At 35.6% G+C, this 13,715-nt stretch overlaps 1 long non-coding RNA gene and 1 pseudogene across 2 annotated transcripts in view; one reads left to right on the forward strand and one right to left on the reverse strand.

The window, feature by feature from the left end:
- The window catches only part of LOC144571533 (uncharacterized), a 44,652-nt pseudogene extending 34,709 nt beyond the window's left edge, over positions 1-9,943 (forward strand). The window contains exon 3 of the transcript XR_013517530.1: positions 9,758-9,943. The product of XR_013517530.1 is annotated as an uncharacterized LOC144571533 (transcript). The remainder of the gene's footprint in view (positions 1-9,757) is intronic.
- Positions 9,944-12,183: 2,240 nt separating this feature from the next.
- Positions 12,184-12,769, reverse strand: LOC144562402 (uncharacterized). Its single transcript, XR_013514077.1, has 3 exons — positions 12,661-12,769; positions 12,488-12,578; positions 12,184-12,259 (listed from the first exon to the last, which is right to left on the reverse strand). It is a non-coding gene; the product is annotated as an uncharacterized LOC144562402 (long non-coding RNA).
- Between the last annotated feature and the right edge of the window lie 946 nt (positions 12,770-13,715).

Here is a 13,715-nt window from a genome sequence, read left to right on the forward strand (position 1 = left end):
TTCCAGATGAGTACAAGCAAAAAATTTGGGAAATACTTAAGGTAAATAACATGGTACTAATTTCATTAAAAACCATTTGATTAGTTTAACTATAAACCCTAATTTCAATTTGTTTGGTAGGTGAGCTGGAAATTACCCGAAAAAAAAGAAGTGAAGAAATATTATTATCAGAAAATGGGTGCTTGTCACCGGAAGTTCAGAAGCGAGTTGACAAAAGTGTTTCGCGAGGGTGAGACGCCCGATTTTGATAGGCTCCAGATTGAAGAAAAAGACTGGGAAGAATTTGTCGAGTACCGAATGTCAGCGGAATTTGATGTATGTTTATTTCTAGGAAACACCTATCTTATCTCTAATCTAGAATTCAATTTTTTTAATAATTAAGGCCAATTATTTATTTGTTGAAATTGAAGGCTGCCAGCCAGATTGGGACGGAGAACCAGACCCACAACAAGTATCCGCATTTCTTGGGATCCAGAGGTTACAATGGTGCAGCTTTCCAGAACAGACTTAAAGATGCTATGCAGGTGATTGCAGACGAGAAAGCAGCTAGTGATCCGTCTTCCCAAGGGTCAACTGCTACTGCATTGACACCAGAGGAGCTTGTTGATTTGTAGGTTGAGCATAGGCACGTCGCATGGAAACTAGCCAGACAGAAGCTCTCAGACGAGACCAAAGAACGCTTTTATCCAGAAACATACATACCGGTCATCAACAGAATTGTGAGGATTTAGATATTGTTATTCATTGAAATTCAACTTTAAATTATTATGTTGTAACATGCATGTTATCATTTCAGGAAGAACAAGAAGCGGCTTTCAAACAAGGGCAGTTGGCGATCGTACGATACGAGGATGTTCTAGGAAAATCTCTGCCAAATCCGGAACATCCTGGGAGGGTAAGAGGAGTGGGAGGTCTGATTCCACAGTCACAAACATTCGGGAAGGGCCGGATAAGGAGGCCACGTACCTTGACGACATCAGAAGAAGAAATTAACGCGAGAGTGGATCAAAGAGTGGAGGAGAGAGTAAGAGGAATAGAGGAGAGATTACGGCTAGAAATAAAGCAGCAAATGAAATCTGAACTTGCAATTTTAGTTCAGGAGACGATGGCCCAACAAGGAAAGACGTTTACCCCAACGGTCCTTCAAAGCAGTTGCCAGTCAGTCAAACCATATGCCGGTCTTTCCGGGTTTACTGAGGTAATGCAAATTTATATTTAAATCAGTTGGCCTATGCCTTAGTTTCATATATATTCGGATTTTATTCGAGTAAATACATATACTTGTACAGGAGGCAGAACTCAGCTGCAAACTCCTGGCGAAAGTAGGTGAGAATACTGTTGTGGTGGCCATGGGGACAATTCATGTTCCAGTTGTACCCGGTGGAACAATTCACAACAGGCCGATGCCGCCCGACCATGCAAGAGTAACGGTGGATGGTGTTAGAGATGCGGACTTCCTAGAGCTCCCCTTACCTGTACCAAATGGTGAGCAGTTAACCCTTGGATCGGTCCTCGGCAGTTTCACTGTATGGCCGATGCCCATGATATTGACAGGTTCAGACGAGGTATATTATTGCTAAGTTCTTATACTTCTTAATTTGTATCTATATGACAGAGTCATGGTTCATTATGGATTTTATTTCAATTTATTACGAAATTTTGCAGGTACCACACGAAGAGGTACATCTTCCTGTAGGTGGGAAAGCAACGAGTCACTGCAAGGCGCTCGATGGTATCAACTTTGACAAGCTGGGACAAACATTCAAGAATCTGCGTGATCGATTTGCGGAGCTAGATGGCAGTCCATTCAAAATCGATCCGCCACTTGATCTTTTCTGTTCAGCAGACTCCATATACGTTTATGCAGATGATTTTGCAGCCTTGCTTGCACCACGGGAGTGGCTCACTGGACCAATCATTCAGATGTGGATGCTGTGAGTTAATATTCATAATAATTATAGAATTTAGTACATTCAATTCAAATAAAACAAATTTGAGAACACCTGTATGCCTTCTTTTTTTTAGGTATTGGCACAAATACATCAAGGAGGAATTTCCCGATGTGCATGTTGGTTTCATGGACCCCCAGCGGACGAATGCCACCATGCTGAGTGATGATCGAGGAGGTGTACTTCAATACATAGGGCAAGCACTCAACGAAAATCGGGACAAGAGATTGATATTTATACCTTATCACCACATGTTAGTGTTATATATATATTCTAATTTTATTATATTTATGTCAAAATATAAAAATTATATAATATGACATGCTACAAACCTAACATGCAGCAATCATTGGGTATTGACCGTGCTTATCCCAGGAGAGAGTGCATTGTACGTGTACGATTCTGATAAGAAAAGTAAAAAAATGCTAATGATCACTGCTGCGGTCGAGGAGTAAGTGCCATCCTAAATTTTATGTTTGTTTAGAATGCATTAGATTTTTTTATTATTTTCTCATTTATCATTTTAAATATCCCTCGTAAGTACTGATTGTTCAATGTGTGCATATTTCAACAGTGTTTTCGTCAGGGTAATGAAGACTTCTTTGACGATTCATAACGAATGCAAGGTACTAGTTTCTATTGAGTTATAATTGTAAGGACCTAGATGCAAAAAATTGTGAATATCTAGACATATAAGCCATTTGTATGCTCATTGACATACAATTCAATTTTTTCAAACTTATTATGTAGTGCCCACAACAACCAGCCGGCTGGGAATGTGCATATTATGTCATGTTGCTCATGCAAGACATAATAAACGAACACATATATACTTTTCCGAACTTAAAGGTATGCATTTATATATTTTCAAAAAGTAATTAACCATTGTTGCTTCAAATATAATAAAATACACAATTAATTGTGCATGCTCTTCTATCTTTTAAAAAATGCAGGACATTCCCGCTAAACATACTGTACAACGCTTGACCGACTTACGAAAAATGTGGGTTCAAATTTTCTTGAAAGAGGTACGGTAGACATGAAGTACAACAATTTAGGATGTGTATGTTTATGATTTTTAATTTCGGACTTTATTGTGATTTGTATGTGTAAACATAATTTAGGATATGTAAACTTAATTTGTAGGATGTGTTTGATATCTATTTGTGATTTGTATGCATATATATTTATCAATCTGTGATTTGTATCGGTAGCATATTAATTGGGCCAGCATATATATATAAATGGGAGCTGGCCAAATAATTAAAATTACATTTTTTTACATTCAACAAAACATCTGGATCGGTTTTTATTCAAAAACTGATCTAGATATGAAATTTTTAATAAAAAAATATTCAAAAATATTATCAAGAACGGTTTTTATATTAAAACTGATCTCAATAGTTCCTATCTGGATCGGTTTTTATTCAAAAACTGATCTAGATATGAAATTTTTAATAAAAAAAATATTCGAAAATATTATCAAGAACGGTTTTTATATTAAAACTGATCTCAATAGTTCCTATCTGGATCGGTTTTTATTCAAAAACTGATCTAGATATGAAATTTTTAATAAAAAAAAATATTCCAAAATATTATCAAGAACGGTTGTTATATTAAAACTGATCTTAATAGATCCTATCTGGATCGGTTTTTATTCAAAAACTGATCTAGATATGAAATTTTTAATAAAAAAAAATATTCCAAAATATTATCAAGAACGGTTTTTATATTAAAACTGATCTTAATAGATCCTATCTGGATCGGTTTTTATTCAAAAACTGATCTAGATATGAAATTTTTAATAAAAAAAAATATTCCAAAATATTATCAAGAACGGTTGTTATATTAAAACTGATCTTAATAGATCCTATCTGGATCGGTTTTTATTCAAAAACTGATCTAGATATGAAATTTTTAATAAAAAAAAATATTCCAAAATATTATCAAGAACGGTTGTTATATTAAAACTGATCTTAATAGATCCTATCTGGATCGGTTTTTATTCAAAAACTGATCTAGATATGAAATTTTTAATAAAAAAAAATATTCCAAAATATTATCAAGAACGGTTGTTATATTAAAACTGATCTTAATAGATCCTATCTGGATCGGTTTTTATTCAAAAACTGATCTAGATAACTATTATTAAGATCGGTTTTATGAAAAAACCGATCCTATTAGTTACTATTTGGAACGGTTCTTTAAAAAATATAAAACCGATCCTGATAATATCAGTATCGCCTTCATCAGGATCGGTTGGATTCCGTTACTGATATGTGTATATAACCGATCCTGATTCCATATTTTCCACTAGTGGTACTATAAATTTAATTAAGAGTATTAATTCAGATTAAAAATCTGCTCTTTGATGCTTCAATGACTAATTGTAACAAAATATTGATCGAAATAAATTGTGGCTGTAAATAACCTTGAATGTTGAATAAGAAAAAAAAAAAAAAGTAAAGGAAACCAACGATATAGCTCACCGATTCTATTATCAGAATCAACTAAATTCCAGGACTCGGTACCAAACCACTGGCACCGATCCTGCTATTACAATCAGGAACAAAATAAAAGTCATACATCAAGATCAAACTAACCCTAGCACAAGAAATACAAGGTGCTTTTAAATAAAACTTGGTAGCATATAATAAAAAGAAAAGAATAATGTCAAGGCATCATCAGCTCGGGGGAACAAAGTAGGCATAAACTGCAAAGAAAGATTGTAGAAATGTAAAAACTAGAAGTACCAGAGCAGCGACGAGAGATAATGCTGTCCATGGACTGCTAAAATAATCACGAATCAATTTTGCTCGATGCCTCTTCCAGTTTGATTCACAGTATCTGTTCAGTTTTGTGAACAATTCAGCAAAAACATGATCCTCCTCTAGACACACGCCTTCGAAGAGCTGGTTGAAGAAAAGAGTCAGCTCCTCTTCACCGCTCAGCATGCTCTCAATGATCCCACACTGCTGTAGTATCCCCACATCCTTTTGCATGCTGACTAGCATATCCAAGAATGCTGCATAGCTTGAGAAGTATGTGACATTTATCTTGCCAAATTTGCACTGTTCAAATGCTATGAGGTTGACCAAAGTAGGCTTACTGTTATCGATGATATTTATTGTAGGGATTTCCAAGACACCATGATTAAATGATATGTCGAACATATGTTTTGGGGTGCGCTTTGGTCTGAACTTGATGCCTGCATCTTGGAGATAAGAGGCAGAAGGGATCGATAGCGTCGATGGATTCTCAGTACTAGTATAAGTAGAACGAGAAAATCTTGTGAGCACCCATGAAAGAAACCAAAGAAGCAAATCTTTGATTCTATTAGGGCTCACCATTCTAGTTAGATGGAATGATGGTTTTGAGCTGGAGGGTTTATCCTCTACAGCTAGGTTGGGGCCGTTGGGCACTGAACAGTGGTGTAAGAGATGGGCTAAACTATGGATTTTAGCTGGAGGTTTCGCAATTAGGGAGTAATTCGGTAGTGGTGTGAACATATGATAAATAAAGTTGTTTAGATGAAACAATTTTTTTGTATCTTCTTGTTTTACACCAATCTCGCACAACTTCTCAACAACAAAAAAGGGAATTTGGTTTTCTAGAAGAAACAAATCACACTGTACGAATGTAGCATTCCAGCCAACCTCAATAATAAAATCCAACTTTCTTTCTCTCTGTTTTAAGAAGTACTCAAGCACAAAGCATCCATCAAGGAGCATCATCTTGACGAAGTCATTGCTGTCAAGATCTACCGTCTCACTATAACACCTACGGGTTTCTTTTTCTAGTTTCTTCATTTCTGATATACAGAAATCAACACTTACCCCACGGGACAGAAAATCCCTCAAGAACCGCCATTTTTGAGCCTCCATGGTTCGGAGGCCCGCTTGACCATGATGGAATGGGCCAATGGAGATGACAGAAGGCTCAAAGAGATTTTTCTTGCTTTGCCGAATGTTACGTGGTGCGCGAAAGATTGTGAAGTTCTCTGTCTCGTTTGGTCCGCCCCATAATTTGTTGAGTTCACATTTTATTGATTCTGACAGGTGAGAGGCTTCTACATCTAAAACTATCTCGGCTTCTTCCATTAATGTTCTTTCGTGAATAGAAGAGTTTTGATTCATCTTCAACCAAACAAAAATAAATGAGCTTTTAACTATCATCAAGTAGCTAGACTAAAGAAAATTATATGTCTACTCTTTTGTAATATATATATAAAACAAAAAAATAATCCAGTTTTATTGATATCCTCCGTTTACGAAACTATGGGCTAATTGTTTGAAGTAGCAATCATCCTATTACTATTGGGATGTCATTTGTGCCACAAAGAAAAGAAAAAACTATACACCTAACAATCGCCTATGAATTATAAGACTGAATGTCAACTTTCTCAAAATATTAAGAATACCCTTTCAACTAGTTGCTTGAGATAATTGCAATCTCCTATATTATGTTAAAATTATGAGCACCAATTAATTACTATCGGAAGGCCCAAGCCCATTAATTAATTCTAGAGTATTCAAGATATACAGCCGGTTATAATCCAAGTGGGTTATTCTAGAAAGTTCTGTACTCTTGTAATTTATCATGGTTAGTATCATGTACTCTCTAGAGAAATCAACCTACATATAATGTCGATAGAATATATATGTAAAATTTAGAAACTTTAGTACCAACATATATTAGTATAAATAGGATGTAGAGCTTGTGTAGATAGGTGAATTAGAGAGTAAAGTAAGGCGTGAGTGACAGTTAGTATCAAAGTCTTGCGTAATACTTGCAAAAAAAAAAAAAAAAAGGTCTCGAGTAATAAAAGAAATTTTATTATAAACTCACCTCCGACACAATTTCCAACATATTCTCTCCTTTCTCGATCTGGTGTAACAAAATCTCAGATTCAATTGAAACAGCAAGCTCCATCAAGTAACCTGCAATGCAAAAGAAACAATTATAAAACACTATAATTTATGAAATGTTATCAACTTGAAAACTGTTAAACTTGAAAGTACTCTAGACCTTTGAGCCCCTTTCAACAGATCAGACCCCACAGTGGAGGCCGGAATAGTATAGGATGGGCAGGAAATCAGTGAGAAAGAGAGAAGAGAGGAGCTTACCAGGCACCGTTTCTGTTTCAGCTTCGGTCTGGTGGACTCAACAGGAGAAGAGAGAGAGGATGGAGAGAGTAACTGAGTGAAGGAGGAGGGAGAGGGACAAAGAGGAAGGTTTAATTATAGAGAATGTTTCTACAATACGAAAAAATTATAGTTTGAATGAATTACAATCATTGATTGATTAAAGGGTAAAGTTGGAATAACTTTTTAAGGATGCTTCTACAATACGAACCAAAAAAGGAGGAAGAAAGAGTCGGGCTCCAGAGTGGAGACAGGCGTTGCGGGGCTCAAACCACTACCCACCTCCAATTCCATTCCTTCTTCCAGTCAAACACTCCTAATCAAAACTTCCTTCACGGCCACCTATTCGCCGGAGAAACATTGCCATCATTGTATGAACCGGAGCTCGTTGAAGACTCATGCAATACATCCTCTCAAATTGAAAATTGTACCTAGGGTTTGAATCTGATTGAGAGAGTGACATGTCGCTCCGCATAAAGGCGGTGGTTGAGAAGCATGATTTGGAAACTCAGCTGATTCCGAGTCAACTTAGTATCAGCCATGTCCGGTTCGAGTTTTACTCAAGTCTCAAGCCTATGCGATTTTTTCAGCAAAACTCAGTTGAACAGTGTTTGATTCAGCCGAGTCATCCGATTTTCAGGCCAAGTCTATCCGAGTTTGGCCAAGTCAACAATTTTTTCAATTATTTTTAAATGCTTTCTCAATAAAATGAGAATAATATCCAATAGATGATGAGTGAAATCAAAAACCACCAGCGAATTACTATACGTTCCAAATTTTGGTAGTTGATAAGTGCATTACAAAAAAAAGAAAAAAGCGACTGAAAGGAAAGAAACTGATGGAGCTTTTCGCCGATAGATAATTCATTGTATCTATTTATAACCATGAACTGACTACATAAATCATGAACTGACTGCACAAACAAAAAAATATTACATAATTGATAACAAAGTTAATATGTTTAAATACACGTAACTATGTTTAAAAAGTGTGTTTTGTTGATATTGTTTGTATTACATTATGTAATTAATTAATAGATATTTTGAGTGTAATATTTTGTTTTAACATAGTTTTTTTACAAATTATTTTTTTTTATCAATTTTCCTACTTTTTGACTAGAAAACAAGTTTCTACCAAAAATACCCGAGTTACCTACCGATTTTGGCCGATTCATCCGATTCTGATTCCACAATCAAAATCCTGATTCCAATTTCGATTCTGAGTTTCAGAACCATGTTGAGAAGTTCGTACGAGAGCTACAGGAGACTCTGGATGCGGATATACAGGATCGGATTATGAAGGAGCGGGAGATGTAGAGCTACATCTAGGAGAGAGAACGAGAAGTTGCGGAGAGAGAGGCCACCTGGAAGGCCGAGCTCTCCTGCCGTTGTTTATAACGTCATTTCTTAAACTATTTCTTTTCGTAATTAGAGAGTTTTGAAAGGTTTTTGGTACTGGTCCAATGAACGGGGAAGTGAGAAATTACGAGGATGGAAACCTCGAAGAAGAAATACGTAGATTTTATACTAATATGGATGTGCTGTATTGAGATACTTGGTAATCAATCGATTTTCTGATATTATTGTTGAAAGTAAAATAAATTAAGGGGAAGCTGATGTCTTTATACTGGTGTGCAATCACAGAAATACTATTAGACGTTTAGATAATACGTACTCCTCAATGCACGTGGAACTGGAAATTATCATACAGATACACAAGTTATATCGTTAACAATTTGTGTTGCAAATCTGCAATGATTATTCCGTCAGGAGAATATTAATCTTCTTACTAAAGATATTACGAGTTAAGACTTCACTAAAAAGGCGAATATTTAGTTTGTTAATTATTTCTATAAGGAGTATGGCTAGTATATAGTGTCATTTCAGTTTATATAACACCAACTTCAAAACCTATCGAATCAACTTCAAACGGTAAATTCAAACCGTTCAAACCGATCTACTTCATTAGTTGTGTGTTTAATTACATGCAAAATTTTTTTTTTTTAAATTTATTTAGTATCAAGTTAAGCAGTCAAATGTGTGAGTTTTTAAGTTAATTTTAATACATTCATTTTTTAACATTTTTACCGCTTGATTTAATACTAAAAAAACTCGAAAATATAATTTTTTAACATGTAAACGCATCACTCATAAAGTAAATCGGTTTGAATGGTTTGAATTAGTTATTTGAAGTTAATGTCATATAACACCGATGTTATACTAGCCGGACTCTTCTATAAGCAGCGTTAAGTTTTTAGGCCGGTCCAGCTGGTTTAATTAGCATCTTACCAAATGGTGGCACAGTGGGGTTATTGATTTCGGTCTAGCACCTATTGCTTTTATATCCTCTCTCTTTGTGTTTGTTGTGGGTGGGGCGAGTTGATTGCTTTTGTGCATGCAATCATGTTGTCTGCTGTACATTTAGTGAACAAGCTAAAGAAAGGAATAATATGTGGAAAAAGAGAATAAACAGATTGCTTCAGTCAAAACCTTTCTTTTTTTCATGTTAGATAAAGCATAATGTTCTCATATTGTTAGTCTTGTTTCTTCACGAAGGAAAAAAAAAAAGCTTGATGTTCAGCTCCCTTAGGTCTTTACCAAAATTTGGCATTTGTGCTTTCCCCGTTTTCTTTTCTAAAGAGACGATTTCTTGAATTCTTTGTAGGCAGAAATAGCAAGGCAAGAATCAAGGCTGAAGATGGAGAGAGAAAACCTAGAGAAAGAAAAGAGAGTGCTAATGGGTACAGCATCCAATCAGGACAATCTTGACGGTGCTCTTGAGATAACAGTTGGCGGTGAGAAGTATCGGTGCCTTTGCTTCTCCACGGCCAAGGAATAATACACTTTTCTTTTTTGGGAAAATTTCTAGTGTACTCATACAAAATTTCAAAAAAGCCAATTTTCTCATGAAAACACCATAATATCCAATATCCCACAAAAGCTTTAAATTATTTTTTCTATCCCCTTTTATTTATTTAATCTTATATTTAATTATTTAAAAAATGAAATTGACAAGAATACCCTCCTCTCACCTTCACTATATACGTAACTTCTCTAATTGAACAACAATCGGACTAATAAACTGAAAAAACCATGGCTCGCCTCCTCTCCGAAATTCTTCGGTCACTGACTGAGCCGTGTCATTAACAAAAGCTTAATATTCTATAATCTGCTTGGTCCAGGGCACTAAGAAAAAGGAAGTTGGCACCGAATAAGAGAGAGTAAATTGAAAACAAAAGAAGGGAATGAATTGCTTGCTTGGCAGCGTAACTCGTGGCATCAGCTAGTTTTTGCAAATGACAGCAAATACTTCTCTTATCCTACTTAAACAAAAAGAAAAAGAAAAAAACTAATACTTCAAATATTTGCAAGCAATAGAAACTTTCTTTTTTGCTTTGCTAGTAACACATGGCTGTGTTAACGTGTTTCCAAGGAGCAAAAAATGCCAAATTTCCTTGGTACTTTTTTCTTACCTGGTTGACTACAGCATGAATCTTCCTACTTCATTCACTCGGCCACAACTTTTACTCATCTCTTTGGTCCACTCAACCGGATCTATTCAAGTTATCTAAATGTACCTCTTTCGTCTTGACTCAATTTATTGTGTTTAATTCCCAAAAAAGAATTAGAAAGGACAAACGCTCTTTCTTGCTCAACTCCATGAAAAAGAGAAGCAGACCTGAATCAAAGCATTCAAGCTCAATTCGACAACTCCGATTAGTAAAGAAAAAAGAGATGGGAGAGATGAGAGTATAACCTCACCTTGAATTTTGGTTGGGAAAATTGTGTATAGGAAGAAAATGCCGATATATGGAAGTTATCTGTTGGGTTGTTAGGATTCGGGTTTCACTAATTCATATATTGCAACTGATGTTCTCCTTTATTGCCGACGTTTCCTGTTTTTCATTCTTCTCCCAGTTGCCATGTGCTAATTATTTGGGAACTCTTTAATTTTACAAAATGATAGCTATCGTTGTTACTGATTTATTGTGTCCCATTCTAGGTACAACAAAACTATTACATGGTTCATTCATCAGGGTATAGTATATAATGTCAATATTACCTCTGTAAATTTATTGCAAGGAAGTTGGGAGCAGGTTATACGGATTAATTATAAGGTGCAATTATTCAGGGAAAGAACTAATATATAGAAACCAACACAAATTATTATTGTAAATCCAGGTTTTCAGACCTAATTAACTATCACAAACTGTACGTTAATGTCAGCTAGTTGCTAAGCTTTCTTTTGAATATAGTATTCAATATTGTTCAATTTTGGTGATGTGGTTATGCTGCCTGTGATGTTTTTGAGTTCTTAAGAAAAGCTAGTTTTGAGTTCTTAAGAGATCTCCTGGGGAGGCATATTGCAGTAGAGATTTTATCATAGTAGTTTTAGCATCATGCAGCGCATTGACTATCGAATCAAAACAACGATCCATATAGTCCATGCACAGCATGAAGCGAAAACTACTATATATGTTAAAATATGTACGGGCATATTGCCAAAGAACTTCACATTCCTCACGTGGTTTCATTATGTTCTTTGAATTGGCATCTGTAAGCCATCCCTTAATTCATGTACCCAGTGAACAATACCACTGCTATTGCATATATTACAAACGATCACAATTATATACACCCAATGAGCATTCCATTCCATGTCTTTGTTTTTTTGGCGATCTATCATGATCACAATTTCATTACTCATAGTTCTAATTTAAATACAAAATAATTTATGTGAGCGTTAATGTGCATGCGCTAATATAAAGATAAACGTGATCATCTATTTGTTTATTTTTTAAATATATATTTTACAAATGTTTTTCAATGAAAGTAATACAAGGAATAAGAAGCATAACAAATTCATAAAAAGGAATAACATGCATAGGACAATTCAATAACACAAAACTTGCAAGTAATTATTATGGAAAAAACACAAAAAGGTTTGAATATGAGCACTATAAAATATAAAATATATTATCACGCGTAATATACATTTTTCTTAACAAAAAGATAACATGTTAGAGAAAAAACACAAGAATCCTATAGCAGGTACATTTTTAATAAATTCCTCTTCATGTTTCTTGTTCCTGGTGAAAATGTATGCCGCGAGAGGATTTGCTGCTACCGAGTTGATGAATTCATAACTGTCTTCCAATTTATCCACCTATCAATTTTTGAGTCACAACAATTACACAAATCAAAGACATATACCATGAGTATCAAGATTTCTTTTCAAAAGTATATCTAATATATATAAGGACTAACAAGGGGAGAACCATGTTAAAAGAAGAAAAGAAAGGAAAACAAAAACAGTATGGATATTTTTTTTTAAAAACAATGCATAGATAAGATGCTTCCTTTATCCAACTACCAATTCATAAAGAGAACTAACCGTGACGATGGGCAGCAATGGAACAAAAATCTCATCGTTCATAATTAAAGAATCAAGAGGTACATATAATAGAACTGTTGGGGATATTTTCCTGTGACAACAAAAAATCTAGTCATAATGAGTCAAGAGCTAAAAATCTAGTGCTAAGAATGCCAAATAAAATGAAATGTTACAGCTGCTTTTCATCTCTCTGGCCTCCATAAATAATCTTGTCGGAAACCCTTTCGTCATCTAAGAAGCCTGTTAGGCGCTTGAAATGGTTCAAATTCACAATTATGACTAGCAAAACAGAGGGGGGTTTTGTGGACCTGAGAGGAGCAAAAGAGGGAGGAGGCATCGGCCGAGGAATCCGCCCATTCGCCTCGCCATCTCCTCTCTCAATCAATCTCGTGCCTCCGCTCTTGATCACGACACCGAGGATCCTTCTCTCACGGTGGTGCTGTCTTCTTCTTTCATTTTTCTGATGATTAATTGATTTTATCAAAAGTGAAGAAATCGAACGAGTAGGCGAGAAGAGGGCGAAGGTTGTGGAATTCATGTCACCTAAGGTAACAGAGTATTTCTGTTTAGATATAAACCGTCCGATCACAATCTACACAATTATTAAAGGACGCCAGTGCATTCCATCTCGGACCGGATTGGTTCAGATTCTGATCAGACGGTCTGTATCTAAACAGAAATATTATGTTACCTCAGCGGATATGAACTCAGGGTTGTGAGCTCTCAAAGCGAGAACACCGGCCAGGCCACAGGAATTCATTCACCTAAGGTAACAGAATATTTCTGTTTAGATCTAAACCGTCCGTCAGAATCTGCACGATTATTAAAGGAGACCAGTGCGGATTGGCCAAGAGTTTTTTAATGGGACGGCGTATATTTTAAAGTAAATATTATGTTACCTCAGAGGATATGCACTCGGGATACAGGGATGTTGAATTCAGATCTCCTGAGCTAATTCAAATTTTGTGTTTAGATCAAACCGTTCAATCTTCTTTAGCACGAATATTTAATGGTTCAGATTGGCCAAGTTATGAAGAGACAGTCTCAATATAAATCCAAAATTTAAGTTACTTCAGAGGATCTGGTGTCGGCCTGTTATCAGCCGTTCGATTTGCCGATGCGTGCAAAATTTCCATCCAACATCCGGGTAAAAGATATTTACAGAGCTATTTTCGCTTCACGAAGGATTGAAGGGTACAAACAATAGAGCCAAATGAGTGCTGCATGA

The sequence above is a fragment of the Carex rostrata genome, chromosome 1 (genome assembly GCF_964058835.1).
Source record: "Carex rostrata chromosome 1, lpCarRost1.2, whole genome shotgun sequence".
Classification (NCBI taxonomy): Eukaryota; Viridiplantae; Streptophyta; class Magnoliopsida; order Poales; family Cyperaceae; genus Carex; species Carex rostrata.